This window comes from Taudactylus pleione, unplaced genomic scaffold (assembly GCF_031769625.1).
Source record: "Taudactylus pleione unplaced genomic scaffold, aTauple2 ptg000054l, whole genome shotgun sequence".
Taxonomy (NCBI): Eukaryota; Metazoa; Chordata; class Amphibia; order Anura; family Myobatrachidae; genus Taudactylus; species Taudactylus pleione.
Genome location: NW_028284456.1, coordinates 12,314,202 through 12,329,691, shown reverse-complemented (window position 1 = coordinate 12,329,691; position 15,490 = coordinate 12,314,202).

The window sequence follows — 15,490 nt, the reverse complement described above, 5'->3', positions numbered from 1 at the left end:
ATAAGTAAAGGGCCGGCTGGCTTGACCATTAAAGGGTGCTGTAACCCCCAAGTACACTCCAGTCCAAACCCCAAAAAAAATATTTTCTGTGTTTGTGAATTGTGTGCGCAGTAGCCACACGTGCATCAACAAAGTAGTGCCAAGCGTGCACCTGTGTCATAAGTAAAGGGCCAGCTGGCTTGACCGTTAAAGGGTGCTGTAACCCCCAAAGTACACTCCAAACCAAATAACAAAATATTTTCTGTGTTTGTGAATTTTGTGCGCAGTAGCCGCACGTGCATCAACAAAGTAGTGCCAAGCGTGCGCCTGTGTCATAAGTAAAGGGCCGGCTGGCTTGACCATTAAAGGGTGCTGTAACCCCCAAAGTACACTCCTGTCCAAACCAAAAAAAAAATATTTTCTGTGTTTGTGAATTGTGTGCGCAGTAGCGGCACGTGCATCAACAAAGTAGTGCCAAGCGTGCGCCTGTGTCATAAGTAAAGGGCCATCTGGCTTGACCGTTAAAGGGTGCTGTAACCCCCAAAGTACACTCCAAACCAAATAACAAAATATTTTCTGTGTTTGTGAATTGTGTGCGCAGTAGCTGCACATGCATCAACAAAGTAGTGCCAAGCGTGCGCCTGTGTTTTAAGTAGGGATGTGCAGGCTCGGTTCTACTCAGTTCCGTTTGGTTCTTTTTACCGGATCTTATTGGGTTTCAGCTGTCACGAGTTTTGAATAGCCAATAAGATTCGGTAAAAAGAAACGAACGGAACCGAGTAGAACCGAGCCTGCACATCCCTAGTTATAAGTAAAGGTCCGGCTAGCTTTACCATTAAAGGGTGCTGTAACCCCCAAAGTACACTCCAAACCAAATAACAAAATATTTTTTCTGTGTTTGTGAATTGTGTGCGCAGTAGCCGCACATGCATCAACAAAGTAGTGACAAGTGTGCGCCTGTGTCATAAGTAAAGGGCCAGCTGGCTTGACCATTAAAGGGTGCTGTAACCCCCAAAGTACACTCCAAACCAAATAACCAAATATTTTTTCTGTGTTTGTGAATTGTGTGAGCAGTAGCCGCACGTGCATCAACAAAGTATTGCCAAGCATGCACCTGTGTCATAAGTAAAGGGCCAGCTGGCTTGACCGTTAAAGGGTGCTGTAACCCCCAAAGTACACTCCAAACCAAATAGCAAAATATTTTTTCTGTGTTTGTGAATTGTGTGCGCAGTAGATGCAAGTGCATCAACAAAGTAGTGCCAAGCGTGCGCCTGTGTCATAAGTAAAGGGCCGGCTGGCTTGACCGTTAAAGGGTGCTGTAACCCCCAAAGTACACTCCAAACCAAATAACAAAATATTTTCTGTGTTTGTGAATTGTGTGCGCAGTAGCCGCACGTGCATCAACAATGTAGTGCCAAGTGTGCGCCTTTGTCATAAGTAAAGGGCAGGCTGGCTTGACCATTAAAGGGTGCTGTAACCCCCAAAGTACACTCCAAACCAAATAACAAATTTTTTTTTCTGTGTTTGTGAATTGTGTGCGGAGTAGCCGCACATGCATCAACAAAGTAGTGACAAGCGTGCGCCTGTGTCATAAGTAAAGGGCCAGCTGGCTTGACCGTTAAAGGGTGCTGTAACCCCCAAAGTACACTCCAAACCAAATAACCAAATATTTTTTCTGTGTTTGTTTATTGTGTGAGCAGTAGCTGCACGTGCATCAACAAAGTATTGCCAAGCATGCGCCTGTGTCATAAGTAAAGGGCCAGCTGGCTTGACCGTTAAAGGGTGCTGTAACCCCCAAAGTACACTCCAAACCAAATAACAAAATATTTTCTGTGTTTGTGAATTGTGTGCGCAGTAGCCGCACGTGCATCAACAAAGTAGTGCCAGGCGTGCGCCTGTGTCATAAGTAAAGGGCCATCTGGCTTGACCGTTAAAGGGTGCTGTAACCCTCAAAGTACACTCCAAAACAAATAACAAAATATTTTCTGTGTTTGTGAATTGTGTGCGCAGTAGCCGCACGTGCATCAACAAAGTAGTGCCAAGCCTGCGCCTGTGTCATAAGTAAAGGTCCGGCTAGCTTTACCGTAAAAGGGTGCTGTAACCCCAAAGTACACTTCAGTCCAAACCAAAAAAATATATATTTTCTGTGCTTGTGAATTGTGTGCGCAGTAGCCGCTCGTGCATCAACAAAGTAGTGCCAAGCATGCGACTGTGTCATAAGTAAAGGGCCGGCTGGCTTGACCTTTAAAGGGTGCTGTAACCCCCAAAGTACACTCCAAACCAAATAACAAAATATTTTCTGTGTTTGTGAATTGTGTGCGCAGTAGCCGCACGTGCATCAACAAAGTAGAGCCAAGTGTTCGCCTGTGTCATGAGTAAAGGGCCGGCTGGCATGACCATTAAAGGGTGCTGTAACCCCCAAAGTACACTCCAAACCAAATAACAAAATATTTTTTCTGTGTTTGTGAATTGTGTGCGCAGTAGCCGCACATGCATCAACAAAGTATTGCCAAGCATGCGCCTGTGTCATAAGTAAAGGGCCAGCTGGCTTGACCGTTAAAGGGTGCTGTAACCCCCAAAGTACACTCCAAACCAAATAACAAAATATTTTTTCTGTGTTTGTGAATTGTGTGCGCAGTAGCCGCATGTGCATCAACAAAGTAGTGCCAAGTGTGTGCCTGTGTCATAGGTAAAGGCCCGTCCGGCTTCACCGTTAAAGGGTGCTTTAACCCCCAAAGTACACTCCAAACTAAATAAAAAAATATTTTCTGTGTTTGTGAATTGTGTGCGCAGTAGCCGCACGTGCATCAACAAAGTAGTGCCAAGCGTGCGCCTGTGTCATAAGTAAAGGGCCGGCTGGCTTGACCATTAAAGGGTGCTGTAACCCCCAAGTACACTCCAGTCCAAACCCAAAAAAAAAATATTTTCTGTGTTTGTGAATTGTGTGCGCAGTAGCCGCACGTGCATCAACAAAGTAGTGCCAAGCGTGCACCTGTGTCATAAGTAAAGGGCCAGCTGGCTTGACCGTTAAAGGGTGCTGTAAACCCCAAAGTACACTCCAAACCAAATAACAAAATATTTTCTGTGTTTGTGAATTGTGTGCGCAGTAGCGGCACGTGCATCAACAAAGTAGTGACAAGCGTGCGCCTGTGTCATAAGTAAAGGGCCATCTGGCTTGACCGTTAAAGGGTGCTGTAACCCCCAAAGTACACTCCAAACCAAATAACAAAATATTTTCTGTGTTTGTGAATTGTGTGCGCAGTAGCTGCACATGCATCAACAAAGTAGTGCCAAGCGTGCGCCTGTGTTATAAGTAAAGGTCCGGCTAGCTTTACCGTAAAAGGGTGCTGTAACCCCCAAAGTACACTCCAGTCCAAACCAAAAAAAAATATATTTTCTGTGTTTGTGAATTGTGTGCGCAGTAGCCGCTCGTGCATCAACAAAGTAGTGCTAAGCGTGCGCCTGTGTCATAAGTAAAGGGCCAGCTGGCTTGACCGTTAAAGGGTGCTGTAACCCCCAAAGTACACTCCAAACCAAATAACAAAATATTTTCTGTGTTTGTGAATTGTGTGCGCAGTAGCCGCACGTGCATCAACAAAGTAGTGCCAAGTGTGCGCCTTTGTCATAAGTAAAGGGCTGGCTGGCTTGACCGTTAAAGGGTGCTGTAACCCCCAAAGTACACTCCAAACCAAATAACAAAATATTTTTTCTGTGTTTGTGAATTGTGTGCGCAGTAGCCGCACATGCATCAACAAAGTAGTGACAAGCGTGCGCCTGTGTCATAAGTAAAGGGCCAGCTGGCTTGACCATTAAAGGGTGCTGTAACCCCCAAAGTACACTCCAAACCAAATAACCAAATATATTTTCTGTGTTTGTGAATTGTGTGAGCAGTAGCCGCATGTGCATCAACAAAGTAGTGCCAAGCGTGTGCCTGTGTCATAGGTAAAGGCCCGTCTGGCTTCACCGTTAAAGGGTGCTTTAACCCCCAAAGTACACTCCAAACCAAATAAAAAAATATTTTCTGTGTTTGTGAATTGTGTGCGCAGTAGCCGCTCGTGCATCAACAAAGTAGTGCCAAGCGTGCGCCTGTGTCATAAGTAAAGGGCCGGCTGGCTTGACCATTAAAGGGTGCTGTAACCCCCAAGTACAATCCAGTCCAAACCCAAAAAAAAAATATTTTCTGTGTTTGTGAATTGTGTGCGCAGTAGCCGCACTTGCATCAACAAAGTAGTGCCAAGCATGCGCCTGTGTCATAAGTAAAGGGCCGGCTGGCTTGACCATTAAAGGGTGCTGTAACCCCCAAAGTACACTCCAAACCAAATAACAAAATATTTTTTCTGTGTTTGTGAATTGTGTGCGCAGTAGCCGCACGAGCATCAACAAAGTATTGCCAAGCATGCGCCTGTGTCATAAGTAAAGGGCCAGCTGGCTTGACCGTTAAAGGGTGCTGTAACCCCCAAAGTACACTCCAAACCAAATAACAAAAAATTTTTTCTGTGTTTGTGAATTGTGTGCGCAGTAGCCGCATGTGCATCAACAAAGTAGTGCCAAGCGTGTGCCTGTGTCATAGGTAAAGGCCCGTCTGGCTTCACCGTTAAAGGGTGCTTTAACCCCCAAAGTACACTCCAAACCAAATAAAAAAATATTTTCTGTGTTTGTGAATTGTGTGCGCAGTAGCCGCACGTGCATCAACAAAGTAGTGCCAAGCGTGCGCCTGTGTCATAAGTAAAGGGCCGGCTGGCTTGACCGTTAAAGGGTGCTGTAACCCCCAAGTACACTCCAGTCCAAACCCAAAAAAAAATATTTTCTGTGTTTGTGAATTGTGTGCGCAGTAGCCGCACGTGCATCAACAAAGTAGTGCCAAGCGTGCACCTGTGTCATAGGTAAAGGGCCAGCTGGCTTGACCGTTAAAGGGTGCTGTAACCCCCAAAGTACACTCCAAACCAAATAACAAAATATTTTCTGTGTTTGTGAATTTTGTGCGCAGTAGCCGCACGTGCATCAACAAAGTAGTGCCAAGCGTGCGCCTGTGTCATAAGTAAAGGGCCGGCTGGCTTGACCATTAAAGGGTGCTGTAACCCCCAAAGTACACTCCTGTCCAAACCAAAAAAAAAATATTTTCTGTGTTTGTGAATTGTGTGCGCAGTAGCGGCACGTGCATCAACAAAGTAGTGCCAAGCGTGCGCCTGTGTCATAAGTAAAGGGCCATCTGGCTTGACCGTTAAAGGGTGCTGTAACCCCCAAAGTACACTCCAAACCAAATAACAAAATATTTTCTGTGTTTGTGAATTGTGTGCGCAGTAGCTGCACATGCATCAACAAAGTAGTGCCAAGCGTGCGCCTGTGTTATAAGTAGGGATGTGCAGGCTCGGTTCTACTCGGTTCCGTTCGGTTCTTTTTACCGGATCTTATTGGGTTTCAGCTGTCACGAGTTTTGAATAGCCAATAAGATTCGGTAAAAAGAACCGAACGGAACCGAGTAGAACCGAGCCTGCACATCCCTAGTTATAAGTAAAGGTCCGGCTAGCTTTACCATTAAAGGGTGCTGTAACCCCCAAAGTACACTCCAAACCAAATAACAAAATATTTTTTCTGTGTTTGTGAATTGTGTGCGCAGTAGCCGCACATGCATCAACAAAGTAGTGACAAGCGTGCGCCTGTGTCATAAGTATAGGGCCAGCTGGCTTGACCATTAAAGGGTGCTGTAACCCCCAAAGTACACTCCAAACCAAATAACCAAATATTTTTTCTGTGTTTGTGAATTGTGTGAGCAGTAGCCGCACGTGCATCAACAAAGTATTGCCAAGCATGCACCTGTGTCATAAGTAAAGGGCCAGCTGGCTTGACCATTAAAGGGTGCTGTAACCCCCAAAGTACACTCCAAACCAAATAGCAAAATATTTTTTCTGTGTTTGTGAATTGTGTGCGCAGTAGATGCAAGTGGATCAACAAAGTAGTGCCAAGCGTGCGCCTGTGTCATAAGTAAAGGGCCGGCTGGCTTGACCGTTAAAGGGTGCTGTAACCCCCAAAGTACACTCCAAACCAAATAGCAAAATATTTTTTCTGTGTTTGTGAATTGTGTGCGCAGTAGATGCAAGTGCATCAACAAAGTAGTGACAAGCGTGCGCCTGTGTCATAAGTAAAGGGCCAGCTGGCTTGACCATTAAAGGGTGCTGTAACCCCCAAAGTACACTCCAAACCAAATAACCAAATATTTTTTCTGTGTTTGTGAATTGTGTGAGCAGTAGCCGCACGTGCATCAACAAAGTATTGCCAAGCATGCACCTGTGTCATAAGTAAAGGGCCAGCTGGCTTGACCGTTAAAGGGTGCTGTAACCCCCAAAGTACACTCCAAACCAAATAGCAAAATATTTTTTCTGTGTTTGTGAATTGTGTGCGCAGTAGATGCAAGTGCATCAACAAAGTAGTGCCAAGCGTGTGCCTGTGTCATAAGTAAAGGGCCATCTGGCTTGACCGTTAAAGGGTCCAGTAACCCCCAAAGTACACTCCAAACCAAATAATAAAATATTTTCTGTGTTTGTGAATTGTGTGCGCAGTAGCCGCATGTGCATCAACAAAGTAGTGCCAAGCGTGCGCCTGTGTCATAGGTAAAGGCCCGGCTGGCTTCACCGTTAAAGGGTGCTGTAACCCCCAAAGTACACTCCAAACCAAATAAGAAAATATTTTCTGTGTTTGTGAATTGTGTGCGCAGTAGCCGCACGTGCATTAAAAAAGTAGTGCCAAGCGTGCGCCTGTGTCATAAGTAAAGGGCCGGCTGGCTTGACCGTTAAAGGGTGCTGTAACCCCCAAGTACACTCCAGTCCAAACCAAAAAAAAAAAATTTTCTGTGTTTGTGAATTGTGTGCGCAGTGGCGCACGTGCATCAACAAAGTAGTGCCAAGCGTGCACCTGTGTCATAAGTAAAGGGCCGGCTGGCTTGACCGTTAAAGGGTGCTGTAACCCCCAATGTACACTCCACCAATCCAAATAACAAAATATTTTTTCTGTGTTTGTGAATTGTGTGCGCAGTAGCCGCACGTGCATCAACAAAGTATTGCCAAGTGTGAGCCTGTGTCATAAGTAAAGGGCCGGCTGGCTTGACCATTAAAGGGTGCTGTAACCCCCAAAGTACACTCCAAACCAAATAACAAAATATTTTTTCTGTGTTTGAGAATTGTGTGCGCAGTAGCCGCACGTGCATCAACAAAGTAGTGCCAAGCATGCGCCTGTGTCATAAGTAAAGGGCCGGCTGGTTGACCATTAAAGGGTGCTGTAACCCCCAAAGTACACTCCAGTCCAAAGCAAAAAAAAAAATATTTTCTGTGTTTGTGAATTGTGTGCGCAGTAGCCGCACATGCATCAACAAAGTAGTGCCAAGCGTGTGCCTGTGTCTTAAGTAAAGGGCCATCTGGCTTGACCGTTAATGGGTGCTGTAACCCCCAAAGTACACTCCACCAAACCAAATAACAAAATATTTTTTCTGTGTTTGTGAATTGTGTGCGCAGTAGCCGCACGTGCATCAACAAAGTAGTGCCAAGCGTGCGCCTGTGTCATAAGTAAAGGGCCGGCTGGCTTGACCGTTAAAGGGTGCTGTAACCCCCAAAGTACACTCCAAACCAAAAAAATATATATTTTCTGTGTTTGTGAATTGTGTGCGCAGTAGCTGCACATGCATCAACAAAGTAGTGCCAAGCGTGTGCCTGTGTCATAAGTAAAGGGCCGTCTGGCTTGACCGTTAAAGGGTGCTGTAACCCCCAAGTACACTCCAGTCCAAACCAAAAAAAAAATATTTTCTGTGTTTGTGAATTGTGTGCGCAGTGGCGCACGTGCATCAACAAAGTAGTGCCAAGCGTGCACCTGTGTCATAAGTAAAGGGCCGGCTGGCTTGACCGTTAAAGGGTGCTGTAACCCCAAAAGTACACTCCAAACCAAATAACAAAATATTTTCTGTGTTTGTGAATTGTGTGCGCAGTAGCGGCACGTGCATCAACAAAGTAGTGCCAAGCGTGCGCCTGTGTCATAAGTAAAGGGCCATCTGGCTTGACCGTTAAAGGGTGCTGTAACCCCCAAAGTACACTCCAAACCAAATAACAAAATATTTTCTGTGTTTGTGAATTGTGTGCGCAGTAGCTGCACATGCATCAACAAAGTAGTGCCAAGCGTGCGCCTGTGTTATAAGTAAAGGTCCGGCTAGCTTTACTGTAAAAGGGTGCTGTAACCCCCAAAGTACACTCCAGTCCAAACCAAAAAAAAATATATTTTCTGTGTTTGTGAATTGTGTGCGCAGTAGCCGCTCGTGCATCAACAAAGTAGTGCTAAGCGTGCGCCTGTGTCATAAGTAAAGGGCCGGCTGGCTTGACCGTTAAAGGGTGCTGTAACCCCCAAAGTACACTCCAAACCAAATAACAAAATATTTTTTCTGTGTTTGTGAATTGTGTGCGCAGTAGCCGCACATGCATCAACAAAGTAGTGACAAGCGTGCGCCTGTGTCATAAGTAAAGGGCCAGCTGGCTTGACCGTTAAAGGGTGCTGTAACCCCCAAAGTACACTCCAAACCAAATAACCAAATATTTTTTCTGTGTTTGTGAATTGTGTGAGCAGTAGCCGCACGTGCATCAACAAAGTATTGCCAAGCATGCGCCTGTGTCATAAGTAAAGGGCCAGCTGGCTTGACCGTTAAAGGGTGCTGTAACCCCCAAAGTACACTCCAAACCAAATAAAAAAATATTTTTTCTGTGTTTGTGAATTGTGTGCGCAGTAGATGCAAGTGCATCAACAAAGTAGTGCCAAGCGTGCGCCTGTGTCATAAGTAAAGGGCCGGCTGGCTTGACCGTTAAAGGGTGCTGTAACCCCCAAAGTACACTCCAAACCAAAAAAAAATATATTTTCTGTGTTTGTGAATTGTGTGCGCAGTAGCTGCACATGCATCAACAAAGTAGTGCCAAGCGTGTGCCTGTGTCATAAGTAAAGGGCCGTCTGGCTTGACCGTTAAAGGGTCCAGTAACCCCCAAAGTACACTCCAAACCAAATAATAAAATATTTTCTGTGTTTGTGAATTGTGTGCGCAGTAGCCGCATGTGCATCAACAAAGTAGTGCCAAGCGTGCGCCTGTGTCATAGGTAAAGGCCCGGCTGGCTTCACCGTTAAAGGGTGCTGTAACCCCCAAAGTACACTCCAAACCAAATAAGAAAATATTTTCTGTGTTTGTGAATTGTGTGCGCAGTAGCCGCACGTGCATTAAAAAAGTAGTGCCAAGCGTGCGCCTGTGTCATAAGTAAAGGGCCGGCTGGCTTGACCGTTAAAGGGTGCTGTAACCCCCAAGTACACTCCAGTCCAAACCAAAAAAAAAATATTTTCTGTGTTTGTGAATTGTGTGCGCTGTGGCGCACGTGCATCAACAAAGTAGTGCCAAGCGTGCACCTGTGTCATAAGTAAAGGGCCGGCTGGCTTGACCGTTAAAGGGTGCTGTAACCCCCAATGTACACTCCACCAATCCAAATAACAAAATATTTTTTCTGTGTTTGTGAATTGTGTGCGCAGTAGCCGCACGTGCATCAACAAAGTATTGCCAAGCGTGAGCCTGTGTCATAAGTAAAGGGCCAGCTGGCTTGACCATTAAAGGGTGCTGTAACCCCCAAAGTACACTCCAAACCAAATAACAAAATATTTTTTCTGTGTTTGAGAATTGTGTGCGCAGTAGCCGCACGTGCATCAACAAAGTAGTGCCAAGCATGCGCCTGTGTCATAAGTAAAGGGCCGGCTGGCTTGACCATTAAAGGGTGCTGTAACCCCCAAAGTACACTCCAGTCTAAAGCAAAAAAAAAAATATTTTCTGTGTTTGTGAATTGTGTGCGCAGTAGCCGCACATGCATCAACAAAGTAGTGCCAAGCGTGTGCCTGTGTCTTAAGTAAAGGGCCATCTGGCTTGACCGTTAATGGGTGCTGTAACCCCCAAAGTACACTCCACCAAACCAAATAACAAAATATTTTTTCTGTGTTTGTGAATTGTGTGCGCAGTAGCCGCACGTGCATCAACAAAGTAGTGCCAAGCGTGCGCCTGTGTCATAAGTAAAGGGCCGGCTGGCTTGACCGTTAAAGGGTGCTGTAACCCCCAAAGTACACTCCAAACCAAAAAAATATATATTTTCTGTGTTTGTGAATTGTGTGCGCAGTAGCTGCACATGCATCAACAAAGTAGTGCCAAGCGTGTGCCTGTGTCATAAGTAAAGGGCCGTCTGGCTTGACCGTTAAAGGGTGCTGTAACCCCCAAGTACACTCCAGTCCAAACCAAAAAAAAAATATTTTCTGTGTTTGTGAATTGTGTGCGCAGTGGCGCACGTGCATCAACAAAGTAGTGCCAAGCGTGCACCTGTGTCATAAGTAAAGGGCCGGCTGGCTTGACCGTTAAAGGGTGCTGTAACCCCCAAAGTACACTCCAAACCAAATAACAAAATATTTTCTGTGTTTGTGAATTGTGTGCGCAGTAGCGGCACGTGCATCAACAAAGTAGTGCCAAGCGTGCGCCTGTGTCATAAGTAAAGGGCCATCTGGCTTGACCGTTAAAGGGTGCTGTAACCCCCAAAGTACACTCCAAACCAAATAACAAAATATTTTCTGTGTTTGTGAATTGTGTGCGCAGTAGCTGCACATGCATCAACAAAGTAGTGCCAAGCGTGCGCCTGTGTTATAAGTAAAGGTCCGGCTAGCTTTACCGTAAAAGGGTGCTGTAACCCCCAAAGTACACTCCAGTCCAAACCAAAAAAAAATATATTTTCTGTGTTTGTGAATTGTGTGCGCAGTAGCCGCTCGTGCATCAACAAAGTAGTGCTAAGCGTGCGCCTGTGTCATAAGTAAAGGGCCGGCTGGCTTGACCGTTAAAGGGTGCTGTAACCCCCAAAGTACACTCCAAACCAAATAACAAAATATTTTTTCTGTGTTTGTGAATTGTGTGCGCAGTAGCCGCACATGCATCAACAAAGTAGTGACAAGCGTGCGCCTGTGTCATAAGTAAAGGGCCAGCTGGCTTGACCGTTAAAGGGTGCTGTAACCCCCAAAGTACACTCCAAACCAAATAACCAAATATTTTTTCTGTGTTTGTGAATTGTGTGAGCAGTAGCCGCACGTGCATCAACAAAGTATTGCCAAGCATGCGCCTGTGTCATAAGTAAAGGGCCAGCTGGCTTGACCGTTAAAGGGTGCTGTAACCCCCAAAGTACACTCCAAACCAAATAAAAAAATATTTTTTCTGTGTTTGTGAATTGTGTGCGCAGTAGATGCAAGTGCATCAACAAAGTAGTGCCAAGCGTGCGCCTGTGTCATAAGTAAAGGGCCGGCTGGCTTGACCGTTAAAGGGTGCTGTAACCCCCAAAGTACACTCCAAACCAAAAAAAAATATATTTTCTGTGTTTGTGAATTGTGTGCGCAGTAGCTGCACATGCATCAACAAAGTAGTGCCAAGCGTGTGCCTGTGTCATAAGTAAAGGGCCGTCTGGCTTGACCGTTAAAGGGTCCAGTAACCCCCAAAGTACACTCCAAACCAAATAATAAAATATTTTCTGTGTTTGTGAATTGTGTGCGCAGTAGCCGCATGTGCATCAACAAAGTAGTGCCAAGCGTGCGCCTGTGTCATAGGTAAAGGCCCGGCTGGCTTCACCGTTAAAGGGTGCTGTAACCCCCAAAGTACACTCCAAACCAAATAAGAAAATATTTTCTGTGTTTGTGAATTGTGTGCGCAGTAGCCGCACGTGCATTAAAAAAGTAGTGCCAAGCGTGCGCCTGTGTCATAAGTAAAGGGCCGGCTGGCTTGACCGTTAAAGGGTGCTGTAACCCCCAATGTACACTCCACCAATCCAAATAACAAAATATTTTTTCTGTGTTTGTGAATTGTGTGCGCAGTAGCCGCACGTGCATCAACAAAGTATTGCCAAGCGTGAGCCTGTGTCATAAGTAAAGGGCCAGCTGGCTTGACCATTAAAGGGTGCTGTAACCCCCAAAGTACACTCCAAACCAAATAACAAAATATTTTTTCTGTGTTTGAGAATTGTGTGCGCAGTAGCCGCACGTGCATCAACAAAGTAGTGCCAAGCATGCGCCTGTGTCATAAGTAAAGGGCCGGCTGGCTTGACCATTAAAGGGTGCTGTAACCCCCAAAGTACACTCCAGTCCAAAGCAAAAAAAAAAATATTTTCTGTGTTTGTGAATTGTGTGCGCAGTAGCCGCACATGCATCAACAAAGTAGTGCCAAGCGTGTGTCTGTGTCTTAAGTAAAGGGCCATCTGGCTTGACCGTTAATGGGTGCTGTAACTCCCAAAGTACACTCCACCAAACCAAATAACAAAATATTTTTTCTGTGTTTGTGAATTGTGTGCGCAGTAGCCGCACGTGCATCAACAAAGTAGTGCCAAGCGTGCGCCTGTGTCATAAGTAAAGGGCCGGCTGGCTTGACCGTTAAAGGGTGCTGTAACCCCCAAAGTACACTCCAAACCAAAAAAATATATATTTTCTGTGTTTGTGAATTGTGTGCGCAGTAGCTGCACATGCATCAACAAAGTAGTGCCAAGCGTGTGCCTGTGTCATAAGTAAAGGGCCGTCTGGCTTGACCATTAAAGGGTCCAGTAACCCCCAAAGTACACTCCAAACCAAATAACAAAATATTTTTTCAGTGTTTGTGAATTGTGTGCGCAGTAGCCGCACGTGCATCAACAAAGTAGTGCCAAGCATGCGCCTGTGTCATAAGTAAAGGGCCGGCTGGCTTGACCATTAAAGGGTGCTGTAACCCCCAAAGTACACTCCAGTCCAAAGCAAAAAAAAAAATATTTTCTGTGTTTGTGAATTGTGTGCGCAGTAGCCGCACATGCATCAACAAAGTAGTGCCAAGCGTGTGCCTGTGTCTTAAGTAAAGGGCCATCTGGCTTGACCATTAATGGGTGCTGTAACCCCCAAAGTACACTCCACCAAACCAAATAACAAAATATATTTTCTGTGTTTGTGAATTGTGTGCGCAGTAGCCGCACGTGCATCAACAAAGTAGTGCCAAGTGTGCGCCTGTGTCATAAGTAAAGGGCTGGCTGGCTTTACCTTTAAAGGGTGCAGTAACCCCCAAAGTACACTTCAAACCAAATAACAAAATATTTTTTCTGTGTTTGTGAATTGTGTGCGCAGTAGCCGCACGTGCATCAACAAAGTAGTGCCAAGCGTGCGCCTTTGTCATAAGTAAAGGGCTGGCTGGCTTGACCATTAAAGGGTGTTGTAACCCCCAAAGTACACTCCAAACCAAATAACAAAATATTTTTTCTGTGTTTGTGAATTGTGTGCGCAGTAGCCGCACGTGCATCAACAAAGTAGTGCCAAGCGTGCGCCTGTGTCATAAGTAAAGGGCTGGCTGGATTGACCGTTAAAGGTCGGTCTAACCCCCAAAGTACACTCCAAACCAAATAACAAAATATTTTTTCTGTGTTTGTGAATTGTGTACGCAGTAGCCGCACGTGCATCAACAAAGTATTGCCAAGCGTGCGCCTGTGTCATAAGTTAAGGTCTGGCTAGCTTTACCGTTAAAGGGTGCTGTAACCCCCAAAGTACACTCCAGTCCAAACCAAAAAAAAAAATATTTTCTGTGTTTGTGAATTGTGTGCGCAGTAGCTACACGTGCATCAAAAAAGTAGTGCCAAGCGTGCGCCTGTGTCATAAGTAAAGGGCCGGCTGGCTTGACCGTTAAAGGGTGCTGTAACCCCCAAAGTACACTCCAAACCAAATAACAAAATATTTTATGTGTTTGTGAATTGTGAGCGCAGTAGCCGCATGTGCATCAACAAAGTAGTGCCAAGCGTGCGCCTTTGTCATAAGTATAGGGCCGGCTGGCTTGACCGTTAAAGGGTCCTGTAACCCCCAAAGTACAGTCCAAACCAAATAACAAAATATTTTTTCTGTGTTTGTGAATTGTGTGCGCAGTAGCCGCACTTGCATCAACAAAGTAGTGCCTAGCGTGCGCCTGTGTCATAGGTAAAGGGCCGGCTGGCTTCACCGTTAAAGGGTGCTGTAACCCCCAAAGTACACTCCAAACCAAATAAGAAAATATTTTCTGTGTTTGTGAATTGTGTGCGCAGTAGCCGCACGTGCATCAACAAAGTATTGCCAAGCATGCGCCTGTGTCATAAGTAAAGGGCCAGCTGGCTTGACCGTTAAAGGGTGCTGTAACCCCCAAAGTACACTCCAAACCAAATAACAAAATATTTTCTGTGTTTGTGAATTGTGTGCGCAGTAGCCGCACATGCATCAACAAAGTAGTGCCAAGCGTGTGCCTGTGTCTTAAGTAAAGGGCCATCTGGCTTGACCGTTAATGGGTGCTGTAACCCCCAAAGTACACTCCACCAAACCAAATAACAAAATATTTTTTCTGTGTTTGTGAATTGTGTGCGCAGTAGCCGCACGTGCATCAACAAAGTAGTGCCAAGCGTGTGCCTGTGTCATAAGTAAAGGGCCGTCTGGCTTGACCGTTAAAGGGTCCAGTAACCCCCAAAGTACACTCCAAACCAAATAACAAAATATTTTTTCAGTGTTTGTGAATTGTGTGCGCAGTAGCCGCACGTGCATCAACAAAGTAGTGCCAAGCATGCGCCTGTGTCATAAGTAAAGGGCCGGCTGGCTTGACCATTAAAGGGTGCTGTAACCCCCAAAGTACACTCCAGTCCAAAGCAAAAAAAAAAATATTTTCTGTGTTTGTGAATTGTGTGCGCAGTAGCCGCACATGCATCAACAAAGTAGTGCCAAGCGTGTGCCTGTGTCTTAAGTAAAGGGCCATCTGGCTTGACCGTTAATGGGTGCTGTAACCCCCAAAGTACACTCCACCAAACCAAATAACAAAATATATTTTCTGTGTTTGTGAATTGTGTGCGCAGTAGCCGCACGTGCATCAACAAAGTAGTGCCAAGTGTGCGCCTGTGTCATAAGTAAAGGGCTGGCTGGCTTTACCTTTAAAGGGTGCAGTAACCCCCAAAGTACACTTCAAACCAAATAACAAAATATTTTTTCTGTGTTTGTGAATTGTGTGCGCAGTAGCCGCACGTGCATCAACAAAGTAGTGCCAAGCGTGCGCCTTTGTCATAAGTAAAGGGCTGGCTGGCTTGACCATTAAAGGGTGTTGTAACCCCCAAAGTACACTCCAAACCAAATAACAAAATATTTTTTCTGTGTTTGTGAATTGTGTGCGCAGTAGCCGCACGTGCATCAACAAAGTAGTGCCAAGCGTGCGCCTGTGTCATAAGTAAAGGGCTTGCTGGATTGACCGTTAAAGGTCGGTCTAACCCCCAAAGTACACTCCAAACCAAATAACAAAATATTTTTTCTGTGTTTGTGAATTGTGTACGCAGTAGCCGCACGTGCATCAACAAAGTATTGCCAAGCGTGCGCCTGTGTCATAAGTTAAGGTCTGGCTAGCTTTACCGTTAAAGGGTGCTGTAACCCCCAAAGTACACTCCAGTCCAAACCAAAAAAAAAAATATTTTCTGTGTTTGTG